At 43.5% G+C, this 14,434-nt stretch overlaps 1 protein-coding gene across 1 annotated transcript in view; it reads right to left on the reverse strand.

The window, feature by feature from the left end:
• Positions 1 to 12,657, reverse strand: part of LOC126199366 (teneurin-m) — a 358,266-nt gene extending 345,609 nt beyond the window's left edge. The window contains exon 1 of the mRNA XM_049936259.1: positions 12,639 to 12,657. The gene's annotated coding sequence lies outside the window, so the exon portion shown is untranslated. The remainder of the gene's footprint in view (positions 1 to 12,638) is intronic.
• Between the last annotated feature and the right edge of the window lie 1,777 nt (positions 12,658 to 14,434).

Below are 14,434 nucleotides of genomic sequence, written 5' to 3' on the forward strand. Positions count from 1 at the left end.
ACGGAATCCAAACTGATCTTCCCCGAGGTCCGCTTCTACCAGTTTTTCCATTCGTCTGTAACGAATTCGCGTTAGTATTTTGCAGCTGTGACTTATTAAACTGATAGTTCGGTAATTTTCACATCTGTCAACACCTGCTTTCTTTGGGATTGGAATTATTATATTCTTCTTGAAGTCTGTGGGTATTTCGCCTGTCTCATACATCTTGCTCACCAGATGGTAGAGTTTTGTCATGACTGGCTCTCCCAAGGCCATCAGTAGTTCTAATGGAATGTTGTCTACTCCCGGGGCCTTATTTCGACTCAGGTCTGTCAGTGCTCTGTCAAACTCTTCACGCAGTATCTTATCTCCCATTTCGTCTTCGTCTACATCCTCTTCCATTTCCATAATATTGTCCTCAAGTACATCGCCCTTGTATAAACCCTCTATATACTCCTTCCACCTTTCTGCCTTCCCTTCTTTGCTTAGAACTGGGTTGCCATCTGAGCTCTTGATATTCATACAAGTGGTTCTCTTCTCTCCAAAGGTCTCTTTAATTTTTCTGTAGGCAGTATATATCTTAATTCTTCGTCTACTGTATTTCTTTCCCCCATTCCTGTCAATTGTTCCCTTATGCTCTCCCTGAAACTCTCTACAACCTCTGGTTCTTTCAGTTTATCCAGGTCCCATCTCCTTAAATTCCCACCTTTTTGCAGTTTCTTCAGTTTCAATCTGCAGTTCATAACCAATAAATTGTGGTCAGAATCCACATTTGCCCCTGGAAATGTCTTACAATTTAAAACCTGGTTCCTAAATCTCTGTCTCACCATTATATAATCTATCTGATACCTTTTAGTATCTCCAGGATTCTTCCAGGTATACAACCTTCTTTTATGATTCTTGAACCAAGTGTTAGCTATGATTAAGTTATGCTCTTTGCAAAATTCTACAAGGCGGCTTCCTCTTTCATTTCTTCCCCCCAATCTATATTCACCTACTATGTTTCCTTCTCTCCCTTTTCCTACTGACGAATTCCAGTCACCCATGACTATTAAATTTTCGTCTCCCTTCACTACCTGAATAATTTCTTTTATCTCGTCATACATTTCATCAATTTCTTCATCATCTGCAGAGCTAGTTGGCATATAAACTTGTACTACTGTAGTAGGCATGGGCTTTGTGTGAAGTAGCGGCAGTAAATAGGAAGGAGTGTTTCGTTTTACATCCCGTCGACGATAAAATCATTATACACGAAGCGCAAACTTTTATAAAATAAAAACAGGCAAGAACAGTGGCTGTGTCCTTTTCAAAAGGATCCAACCATTCAATAGACGGCTTGAATCTCTGTAACCATTTAAAGAGCCTGGTTCCATTCCTATCCTGAGGAGATACAGACCTACCGATTTGTCTATGGAGCTTATTGATTATTAAGTACAATCACTTAACAGTCACCTGAGTTGCGAATCCATTTAAAACTCTGCAAATCCGAAACGCCCTGCAGTTCTTAGGATGCCGACTGAGTTGTACAGTCTGAACCAGATCTGAGACAGATAGGTAACATACACTGCTGCTGCACCTTAGTGTCAGATTGTATTAGAGATCAGAACGCGTAACAAGGCAAACAGACACTTTTATCTCTCTCCGTACTAGAAACGACTGCAACAGGAAGACATTAATATTGGTGGAAAGTACCCCCCCCCCCCCCCCCGTCCACTACGCGGCGGCTAACAGTGTGTATATGCAGAACCCTGAACAGTATTCAATGGTGAATATTTTCGGGCAGATTGGCTCTCATTCCCACGAAGCCTTTGTACCATTCTAAAAACTGAGAACAAATATTTTCCAAAGTCAGTTACATTTATAACTTGCCTGCAAAGCAGTTGTGCAAGTAATGTTTGTGTGTTCCACGTGATTGGCACAGGAGCACTGCTGCGGACCTGTGCTTTATTACATGATAAACAGTCGGATGTTGGTAGTTCGTGGAACATTGTTTACAGTAAACTGCTGTTACGAAAGCTAAGGTTGTGGTTTCGAGACATTTCTGCGTAGTCGTAACAACACACACATTATTTATTTTCTATTTTCATTTCGCAGCTTCCCTTGTTGGAACAGAATACCCTAGTGACACGATATTCTGAAAAATGTGCGCCTGGAAAATGAACTGGGATTCTTAGAAATGTTAGTTTCCTATTTACAGCTAGAGTTGTCAGTCATTAGAGTCCATTGCATTTACCTAAATGCAAATATCACAGCAACTACAATCGTTAACGAATTGATGGACATTCCATCATCAAGCTGATTATAAAGCTGTAAGTAACTAATTTTTTTTTATCAAATAGTTTCTGTAAAATATTTTGAGAAAGATTGCAGGGTGTGCATGTCGATTCTGTCAGCGCAGCTCGTCGTTAACCAGTCGAAAACGGGAAAATAATGTTGGCTTTCCTTTCTGAGAAAACGAATGATCTGGCACAGCACTTCACTTCAGACAAAAATGTCAGTGCGGGCAAGCCACAGTATTCTGCACGATCGTGCAACATAGTATGTCAGGATGGCATTCGGATGTGGGCTACCTCTTTCCTCCCACAGATAAGTTGTACGGCTCACAATATATTTTAATCTTTTGAACTATCACATTCTTGCAGGGAACACAAGCAATTTCCGGTTACCCACCTTGGTGTCGATGAGCGAACAGGGAAACTGAGAGCTGATACCTGTACAGGTAGTGATTACGTTTTGGATCATCGGCCCACATCACAATAAAAACTATTATCCTATATAATTCATTATACGAGTTTCGCACAGCTGTAGTTCTCATGGGCACAATTATCACAGATGAAAAATGGAAAAAAAATGTAACACTTATGTGGGTTTTGCCACTGTGCCAGCATACCCAACACATTATTTATTCACGTATTTATCTCACCTGGAAAGATTAAGACCTTCAGGCCCTCTCTTACATCTGACCAAACATTCTTAGCGAGGCAACACACAATCTGTATGGGACATGAATAGTACACAGGGTGATTCAGTTGCTCCTGCTGGCGTCGTTTTATGGAACTCGCAGTATTATATGTCGCTTTCAGAAACCACACGCGAGATATTCATATTCTCTCGCTCACTATGCACGAACTGTTAGTCCTACAGAAAAAAAAATTATCAGATCCTGTTTCTAGGAAATTTCATGTAGTTAAGTTTTGTACTGCGATACGTTTTCGCAGACCGCACTCTTCGAGTTACTCAAGAAAAATGTTCTAAAGTGACCTTCAAAAACACTTTCTACCCCACACTCACGCCTCTCCAGACAGGATTTCTAGCATGATGTTCATGGTATTCCCTCCTACCACCGTACAAAAATTTCCAACTACACGAACTATTCCCGATGTTGGCGTTCTTTGATCTCTATTGATTGGGCTATTACGTCACCAGCACAGTCGGGTATTTAGTGAACATTATTAATTTAAATGTGCCCGTGAGGGCAATGAAAGAAAAACGACTTTTGTAAACGTTACGCTAAAACTAATTACACTGACAATTCGATCCAAACTTAAACCTTAAAAGCACAGTAGTTTCATAGTCAGAAGACCTGACGAATACAACGATGTAACTGTTTATTTTACGCTTTTAAAATTCACAAAATTATTAGGTAAAATTTAAACAAGCGTCAATTTTACAATTTTTAAGCACTTGACAAAGCCGGTGGGATAATGAAGACCGAAAGAGGTCTAATGTGAGAAATAATTATTGCAGTCGCACATATTTGAGCAGTGATGAGAGAGAGTGCCATGAACAAACAACATGTCATAAATTCTGACTGGTGGGGGCTGTGTGTGTAAGTGGGTTATTGTTTGAAAGTTACTGTTGTACGCTTCTCACGAATAACTCGAAATCTGCGGCCTCTAGTGAAAAGTATCCCAATACAAAACTTAACTACACTAAATTTCCTACAAAAAGGTCCTATTCATCTTTTCTGTGGCACGTAGTGAGAGAATATGAAAATCTCGCGCGTGGTTGTTGAAGGCCAGATGTATTATTGTAAGCTGCATAAAACGACAGCAGTAGGAGCAACTGAATGACCATTAATAATAATAATAATTATTGTTATTAATAATAAAGCAATAACTGTATGGAATTTAAGAAATGTCATTCTTATCAACATTGTATTTAGCAACTTCCTCATTAAGTTTCTCTGGAACCTGACTAATGACATGTAACAGAAATGCGTGGTAGCAACACATAAGGAATAGAATCTTGGAATAAAAATGAAGTATTTATTTCAAAGTACAAGAGCAGCCCACGCAGTATTACGAGAACCGTTGAGAAGTTTAGAGTAATTCTGGACTAGTATATAAAAAGAGAGAACTGATATGTTATTTAGATGTGCAGAGCGTATATTTTCTTTTTCTGACATCTAATAATAACGAACTCACAATACTATCAGTGATCGTGGTCGTCTTTCATTATTATGTAACAATGATAATATGTATATTTATCAAAATCAGGTACTATCTTGACCAAACACACCTTCTCCTTCAACACCAACACGTCTTTCGGTGAAATTTCACCATTGCCAGTAGGTGAGGATGCTAGAATTGATGAGCACCTGGTAAATAACTACAAAGTGAATGTATGAAAGTGCAGTTTGCATAGAGATGTGACAATGAGGAAACAATAAAAATTGCAGATGACAAAACAATAAAGGAAAAAAATACAGATGGCAAACTAGACCAAACTATTACAGGTACTACGATTGACAGACAGCTACATAAAGATCATTATGTTATACTGGGGAAAGAAACTGCGTGTTTGAGAACTGATTGTGTTTGCCCAAGGAACAACTCTATTTCCATTATCATACATTTCTAACGAGTGGTTACTATCATGCCCCAAAAGCCACTGCAATTTCCAATCTGTAGCGTTACTCAAATGACTCCTCACTGATATGTACTTCGCTTATACAAGATGTAACGGGTATAAGTGCAGATATTTTTAAATGTGGCACCTTAATATGGAATGTTGGTTGTTCTTTCTCTGTATCAAAGAGACTTCCCCAACCACGTCACAAACTATACGACGTGATGTTTTCTGCACGGTCTTACTGCACCACTAAGTGGAGTATGCCTGTCAATATAGACTCAGACTTTTGTATACACGCGTCAATACTTCAACACCTTATCCGCTGCCAAGGGAAAAATAAGCATTAATGGCCACATTTACTTGAAGGTATCAACCAATCTAAACACTTATGACTTGTAACGGCTGTGATTATTAGTCTAGGACTGGTATAAATATGCACTACTGGCCATTAAAATTGATACACCAAGAAGAAATGCAGATGATAAACGGGTATTCACTGGAAAAATATATTATACTAGAACTGACATGTGATTACATTTTCACGCAATTTTGGTGCATAGATCCTGAGAAATCAGTACCCACAACAACCACCTCTGGCCGTAATAACGGCCTTGATACGCCTGGGCATTGAGTCAAACAGAGCTTGGATGGCGTGTACAGGTACAGATGCCCATGCACCTTCAACACGATATCACATTTAATCAAGAGTTGTGACTGGCGTATTGTGACGAGCCAGTTGCTCGGCCACCACTGACCAGACGTTTTCAATTGGTGAGAGATCTGGAGAATGTGCTGGCCAGAGCAACAGTCGATCATTTTCTGTATCCAGAAAGACCCGTACACGACCTGCAACATGCAGTTGTACATTATCCTGCTGAAATGTAGGGTTTCGCAGGGATCGAATGAAGGGTAGAGCCACGGGTCGTAACACATCTGAAATGTAACGTCCACTGTTCAAAGTACCGACAATGCGAACTAGAGGTGACCGAGACGTGTAACCAAAGGCATCCCATACCATTACGCCGGGTGATCCGCCAGTATAGCGATGACGAATACACGCTTCCAATGTGCGTTCACCGCGATGTCACCAAACACGGATGCGACCATCATGATTCTGTAAACAGAACCTGGATTCATCCGAAAAAATGACGTTTTGCCATTCGTGCACCCAGGTTCGTCGTTGAGTACACCATCGCAGGCGCTCCTGTCAGTGATTCATCGTCAAGGGTAACCGCAGCCATGGTCTCCGAGCTGATAGTCCATGCTGCTGCAAACGTCGTCGAACTGTTCGTGCAGATGGTTGTTGTCATGCAAACGTCCCCGTCTGTTGACTCAGGGATCGAGACGTGGCTGCACGATCCGCTACAGCCATGCGGATAAGATGCCTGTCATCTCGACTGTTAGTGATACGAGGCCGTTGGGATCCAGCACGGCGTTCCGTATTACCCTCGTGAACCCACCGATTCCATATTCTGCTAACAGTCATTGGATCTCGACCAACGCGAACAGCAATGTCGGGATACGATAAACCGCAATCGCGATAGGCTACAATCCGACGTTTATCAAAGTCTCCTCCTTACACGAGGCATCACAACAACTTCTCACCAGGCGACGCCGGTCAACTGATGTTTGTGTATGAGAAATCGGTTGGAAACTTTCCTCATGTCAGCACGTTGTAGGTGTCACCACCGGCGCCAATCTTGTGTGGACGCTCTGAAAAGCTAATCATTTGCATATCACAGCATCTTCTTCCTGTCGGTTAAGTTTCGCGTCTGTAGCACGTCACCTTCGTGGTGTAGCAATTTTAATGGCCAGTAGTGTAGATGTATGTTGTTCAGTACATCGTCCTCAGTGACCAATAAAAATATCTGCACTTATACACATTACTTACTATATGTTTGACATGGAAAAACTGTAATATTAAACAACAAGATGAGCGTTAGTAAGATTTTTGCAGTAAGTAAATAAAAACAAAAGACAGGGGTTGCATCTATGAGTTACGGGTACTGTACAGCAAAGAATGATAGTCTTCAGGCACACAGTGGCGTGGGCGTGGAGTGTCTGTAGAACAATGAGGCCACAGCGGCAGCACACAATGAGAGAGCAGCTTTGCGTCAACACGGCTGAGAAGAGGCAGCTGACACCAGCGACGCTAAGGCAGAATTTGTGTCGCCGCGCTTCGCTACGAGGGCGCGCTGCTGTCGGTGTTCTTTCATTTTGATGGAGGAAGAGCCATTAATCCAGTATTTTGCTAATGGCCATCACACTGTCGTTCACTCTGTCTATTTTTTTTCAATGCCCAGAGGGTCATAAATCACGCAGACAGCTCTGGGACAGAGACCGAACGCGTCACGCGACGACAAGCGCCGTGTTTACGGCGAAATTCGGCTTTAACAGATTTCAAAAAGAATTCCGTGGAAGAACTGTAGTGGTACGAAGCGGAACGGAACTTAGCGCTGTACTGTTTCAACGCTGTTTTTCTGCTGTTTCTGTATATATGTGCACTGTTGGTATTTATTTTTTAGTTAAATTTATTCTTTTACGACCTAACTGCACCCTCCAGTGTAAACGGGCCTCACTGTTGTTAAATACTCTTAATTTGTACATTTGACACATCACGATGCTTAAAGCACGATACCAACATTTCTGTAAAACCAATGACAACACGATAGTGGGGATAATTGTTTTGAGCACCCGAAAGCGGTATTGCTGACTTCCGTTCTGAAATGTTATTACTAAAACCATTAATATAACTAAATAGTCCGCAGCTCGTGGTCGTGCGGTAGCGTTCTCGCTTCCCGCACCCGGGTTTCCGGGTTCGATTCCGGGCGGGGTCAGGGATTTTCTCTGCCTCGTGATGACTGGGTGTTGTGTGACGTCCTTAGGTTAGTTATGTTTAAGTAGTTCTAAGTTCTAGGGGACTGATGACCATAGATGTTAAGTCTCATAGTGCTCAGAATCATTATAACTAAATATTCATTGTAATAGGCATACCAACAACTCTCTCTCTCTCTCTCTCTCTCACACACACACACACACGCACGCACGCACGCACGCATGCATGCACGCACGCACGTGTCCGCGGCTCGTAGTCTAGCGGCTAGTCTTGTTGCCTCTGGTTCACGGGGTCCCGGATTCGAATCCCGGCCGGGCTGGGGATTTTCTCTGGCCGGTGACTGGGTCCTCGTGTTGTTCTCATCATTTCAGCATCATCATAAAAGGTGATAGTTGTTAGATTGGACTGTGAAAAAGTTGGAATGTGTAAAAACTGGGACTTTGTACGGGCGTTGATGACCGCCACACACAAACACACACACACGATTCGTAAGCAGGTAGATGAAACACTAAGTCCAACAACGTTGTGGCTTTACTGTTGAAGCCTAAAAGGAGACACATTATCTTAATAACGGCAAAACAGAGTACGTGGTGTATGGAGCAGGCTTAAGTAAACGAACCTATCTTTTTAGAAGACAAGAATGGGAGCCATGCCTCTGGATATATCTATCAGGCAGCCTTTCGGGTGTATAGCTGATCCAGAGGGTGCCTACAGCGACGTCTTATTCCGAGGCAAAGGTCGGAGAACAACAATAGTTGTAGGCCAAATGGCTCTGAGCACCATTGGACTTAACTGCTGAGGTCATCAGTCCCCTAGAACTTAGAACTACTTAAACCTAAGTAACCTAAGGACAAAACACACATCCATGCCCGAGGCAGGATTCGAACCTGCGACGTAGCGGTCGCGCGGCTCCAGACTGTAGCGCCTAGAAACGCTTGGCCACACCGGCCGGCAATACTTGTAGCTGAACGTTCATTATCATAGTCTCATTTTCCAGTCTCCCTCTTTAAATGCTTGTCCTTTGGTGGTAGAGGCTTTGGTCTTTTAATTCCCTTCCGAAAAATTAACATTAATTTATTTCTGTGACCAAGTGGTGTTCCTTATTACACAGGGCGGTCATGTATGTCGTTTGCCGATGATTCGTGCCAGTTTTGCGGTATATGTTTTCGTCTTTTACGTGTTGTGTGTCGTGTTTCTCAAGCTGAGTTGGTGTACTCTGCCAGTTTTACATGGTAAGATGAGGGAACCCCTCCATAAACCAAACTCATATTGGCCGGTTTCTGAGACGAAGACACGTTGTGAAGCGCAGGTACTCGATTCCGTCCTGCCCCTTTTCCTTCTCTCACAAGGCAGTATGCCACAGGTAATGAGCATATCACGTTAAAAAAATTATCCTCGGCGCTTCGGGAGCGACACATGGAAATGATATCGACCAATTCGGTTCAGTGTTATGGTGTGGCCGGCCCTAGTGGCCGTGCGGTTCTGGGCGCTACAGTCTGGAACCGAACGACCGCTACGGTCTCAGGTTCGAATCCTGCCTCGGGCATGAATGTGTGTGATGTCCTTAGGTTAGCTAAGTTTAATTAGTTCTAAGTTCTAGGTGACTGATGACCTCAGAAGTTAAGTCGCATAGCGCTCAGAGCCGTTTGAACCATTTGTTATGGTGTGCCTCCTGACAGATGCTGTTTTCAGCAAGAAAGGCAGTCGGAGATCTATTTCATCACCAGTATTTTGCAGATACGGGATGGAGAGCTGGATATGTAAAGCTATAGGCAGCCAAACTGTGCTGCAATGTTCTGTACTAAAAAGCAAGCCTGCAGAAAGAGCTTCTTGGAACGAGAGACTGTGATATTCCTGAGAACTGGCGACAAACGTACGAGTCAGCTGCGAAATATCACACTGCTAAGGCGATTAGTCTGGTGATAAGGAAATTGAACTGCCTGTGTACCGATAACTGTCCTCGACACACAATTGAAAACAATATATTCCAAACACAGTCACAAAAAGTCGTGTATAATGACCAGCTACACTTCAGGTAGCAGAGTCCTACATTCGGAAGGAAGTTTGACGTGTACGTAAATCGACATAATGTTCCCAAGTAGTTTAAAAGTTACATGGTAAATACGCCAACAGATACTGACTTATAGTAGCATTAGACTATGATAACATTATACTGCGACGTACGTCGAGCGGTTTCCAACTGTTATCAGGCATGTGTCATACGGAAACAGCGCGTTATCATTGAACTGTTTAGTAGGAGGATATAGAATTCCACAGTTGCTGATGTTGTCGTCTTCTTCCTGGTTTATACAGAGCAGTCTTACGAGTTTTATCGTAAGTTCTGTCATCTTTGATACTACATTGCTGTACTGCCTACTTCCATTGCTTTCGTTTTGATATGACAATTGGGTTTTGCTCGGAGTATGTAATACACTTCACACGGACTCCTAGCCCAGATGTTAAAATTGTCGCCTGTTTCTAAACAAAATATTGAATTTGAGACCCCCTGTCACTTTCTCCCGCTTAAACGGCGTATTAATGTACAAGGTTTTCCGAACCCGTTGTATAAAAAAATCTGTACATGATAGAGGATGCTGTATTTAGTGTTTTGAGTTAAGGAATTAATGGCCCTCACTGAATAACTTTCTATTGACATAAAAAAAGCTCACACGCTATTGGAAAAACGTAACTGACAGTAACTGTTCAAAGCTACGACCAACAGTCTGAATGCCTGCATTACAATGACACAAAGTATTGCCGCGCTCTCTGAAATATCTGTTTGACGTGCAAGGAGATATACAACTAGGATCTCATCCACTTGTTCAGGAGCCGCACGGGTTTAGCCGAGCGGTCTAAGGGCGCTGCAGTCATAGACTGTGTGGCTGGTCCCGGCGGAGGTTCGAGTCCTCCCTCGGGCATGGGTGTGTGTGTTTGTCCTTAGGATAATTAGTGTGTAAGCTTAGGGCTGATGACCTTAGCATTTAAGTCCCATAACATTTCACACACATTCGAACATTTTGAACTTGTCCAGCTGCAGTTTCTGCTGGTATCACACATCACTGACCTCATGTTATTCCACTGTAAAAAAATCTAAACATAAGCAATTTACGAACACGCATCTCAGATGCATTGCTCATTCAGTACTTCGTAACGACAGAACATTCATTTCCTGTAATTCGGCTATTATCTCAAAATATTCTGTTTCGAGTCCGCTGTCGTCTGTATAGCCTTTACACTGAAGTTTGGGACAAACTGTCTTCAAAGATTATCGAAAGAACTTGCCCCCTTCTAGCAGCAGTTTATCGTAGATCGCGGGAGCAACGAAGGGTACCTAGCGGCTGAAAAAGGCGGTGGTCGTTCCCGTGTTCAAGTAGGGTCGTAGGACAGGTGCACGTAATTATAGGCCTATATCGATTATGTCAGGCTGTTGTAGAGCTATGGAACATGTTTTATGCTCAAGAATTACGACGTTCTTGGAGAACGAAAATCTCCTATATAAAAATCAACATGGATTCCGCAAACAGAAATCTTGCGAAACTCAGCTCGCTCTGTTCCTCCACGAGTTCCATAGCGCTGTAGCCAACGGTGCTCAGGTAGATGTCATTCTCCCTGACTTCAGGAAGGCATTTGACATGTTCTACGCTGCCGCTTTGTGAAAAAAAAATGTGAGCTTACCATGCATCAGACCACATTTACGACAGGATTCAAGACATATTTTTAACTAGAACTCAATACGTCGCTCTTATCGCAACAAAATCGATAGATGTAAGGTCTGAGTACCGCAAGGAATTGTGAAAGGGATGTAACTGATTACAGTGTTCATAAACGATCTTACAGAAAGCATCTAGAGCACTTTAAGTCGCTACGCCAGAAGGCAACAGTACCGCAAGGAATAGTGAAAGGACTATAACTGTTTACAGTGTTTATAAATGATCGTACAGAGAGCATCTAAAGCACTTTAAGTAGCTACGCCAGAAGACAACATAGATTTGCAAAATGCTGTACAGAGGATTGATGAATATTGCGAGCTATGGCAGTTCATCCTGAACGTACATAAATATAACATATTGCGCACACAAAGTAAAAAAAATCCATTACTGTACAACTATATCATTGATGACAAATTGCTAGAAACGGTATGTACCATAAAATATCTTGAAGTAACTATCCAGGATGACCTCAAAAAGTAAAGCAGTTGTCAGACAGAGATTCATAGGAAGAAAATTAAGGAAATGTAACTCATCTACCGAGGAAGAGGCTTAAAAGGCGCTCGTTCGACCGATTCTTGAGTACTGTTTAGCAACCTGGGATTCTTATCAGGTACGACTGATTGAGGAGAAGATCCAGCGAAGAGTGACACGTTTCGCTACACTGTCGTTTAGTCGGCGCGAGAGCATTACCGAGATCCTTAACGAACTCCAGTGGCAGAGGTTACAAGAGAGGGTTTGTGTATCTCCGAGAAGCTTACTATTGATATTTCGAGCGAGCGCTTCCCGGGAAGAGACGGGCAACATATCACTTCCTCCCACACACGTCTCACGAAGTGACCACGACGAAAAAATCTAGAAATTAGACGTAATACAGAGAGCTGTTGACAATCATTCTTCTCACGCACCATTTGCGAGTGGAACAGGAAAGAGAAGATCAGTTAGTGCTACCAGAGATATCCTCCGCCAGACACCGTTATGTGGCTTGCGGATTATGTTGTAGACGTCGAGGTAGATGTAGATTCACTAGGCAGAATTCGCTCAAAAAGTGTTACCAAAACCTAATGGTATTGCAACTAACAGTAGCTGGTGGCGTAATCCGTGTAAAACAAAGTGCTCACACTCAGCCTGCTTGGCTAACCACCTCCTTTCCACTTAGGCAGGGGAAACTGTAATGTCTTCCAAGCCAACAAATATAAATGAACTTCACTTTACTGGCAACGAGAACCTTGTAACAGCATTTTAGAGTGACAACACTTTACCAGCAACGGTTTCGTAGTGGACCTCAGCGTTCTTCTCCCACAGGAGGTAGCAAGCAGGTTACAGTTGGTGGAATCGAGGATGGAGTACTGGAAATGGCGAGTCGATGACGCCTCGCGACACGAAAATCACTTCGGTGACTCTCGATGACCACCGGCGAAAGCGGACTATCGCCGTCACTCCACGGCGCGTGTTGAGCTGAACGTGCAGACACGCGAAGACGCGGCGGGAACTGGTGGAGGCCCGAGCTGCTGCCGACAGCCGCGGGGCGCTAATCTCACGGAAGTCGTCTGCAGATAGACGGGGGCGGACGCGGCGGGCAGGGGACGCGCCTCGGGCGCCCATCTGGAGGCTGCGCCGCGCGCCGCTGGAGCTGGAATGGCCTGCTGATGAGGCTGCTGTGGAGCGCGGGGTTCCCTCCACGGGAGTGAATCCGACCGCACGTGTCTGAAGACTGACTGAGGCAGCACGTTGCTAAGACGTTCTGCGTATAGTCAGCAGATTTGTACTTCGAGTTCGCAACCAGTCATTTTGATTCACATCCACTGATGATCCAAAACATTACGATCATCTACTTAAAGGTACAATCTGCAGGATTCCCAACCAGCCATTCTCATTCCCATTGACTGATGATCTATGTTATAATCACTTGCTTAATGGCGGCGCTAAGACATACTAAGTGTGATCAGCAGGACGATGTTTCCAATTCCCAACTAGCCATTCCGATTGTCTTCCACTGATGAGCCAACACATTATGACCACTCACGAAAGTGCATATTGGTCCATATTTGCAACACAATCCAACAGCAATTTTGTCATTTATTTACAAATGACAAAAGTGTTTTGCATCAAGGCAGACCCAAAATCCCATGTGTTGTTTTACTATGCAAACACGGATCAAATGGTTCAAATGGCTCTGAGCACTATGGGACTTAATTTCTGCCGGCCGCGGAGGTCTAGCGGTTCTAGGCGCTCAGTCCGGAACCGCGCGACTGCTACGGTCGTAGGTTCGAATCCTGCCTCGGGCATGGATGTGTGTGATGTCCTTAGGTTGGTTAGGTTCAAGTAGTTCTAACTTCTAGGGGACTGATGACCATAGATGTTAAGTCCCATAGTGCTCAGAGCCATTTGAACCATTTTTTTGAACTTAACTTCTGAGGTCATCAGTCCCCTAGAACTTAGAACTACTCAAACATAACTAACCTAAGGACATCATACACATCCATGCCCAAGGCAGGATTCGAACCTGCGACCGTAGCGGTCGCGCGGTTCCAGACTGTAGCGCCTAGAACCGCTCGGCCACCTCGGCCGGCAAACACGGATCAGTGGAAGTTTTTCCAGATAAAATTATTGTTCCGTACGAACTTAATTCTGTATACATGGTGTTTCAGATTTCGAAAGGCAGTAGAGGGCGTCTTGCGGAACAAAGCGAGGATAGGAACCCGTGTCCGGAAAGATCATCCAATGACACTACAGAGGTCGAAGCTATAGGCGCCGGCGCCTGGCTACTAGGCCACCCCTTCGGCAGCAAACGCCACTTAGTATGCTGACGGACATACGCGGAACGTCGAGGAATGTGGTTTGTTTGTTATTCAGTGATAGCGCCTAATTACCTCAATCGCTAACGGAGAAAAGAATCTAGCTGCTGCGTAGATAGGCCTTGTCTCCCATGAATGCGACGCTTTGTTACCTCGATGGATGAACGATTTCGGACATGGGTTTCCATCCGCAGTTTATCTTTCTCCTCGAAGCCCATAAAACCTCCACTGTTTTTCGGCATACATTAGAAAAATAAATT

This window comes from Schistocerca nitens, chromosome 8 (genome assembly GCF_023898315.1).
Source record: "Schistocerca nitens isolate TAMUIC-IGC-003100 chromosome 8, iqSchNite1.1, whole genome shotgun sequence".
In the NCBI taxonomy this organism is placed as follows: domain Eukaryota; kingdom Metazoa; phylum Arthropoda; class Insecta; order Orthoptera; family Acrididae; genus Schistocerca; species Schistocerca nitens.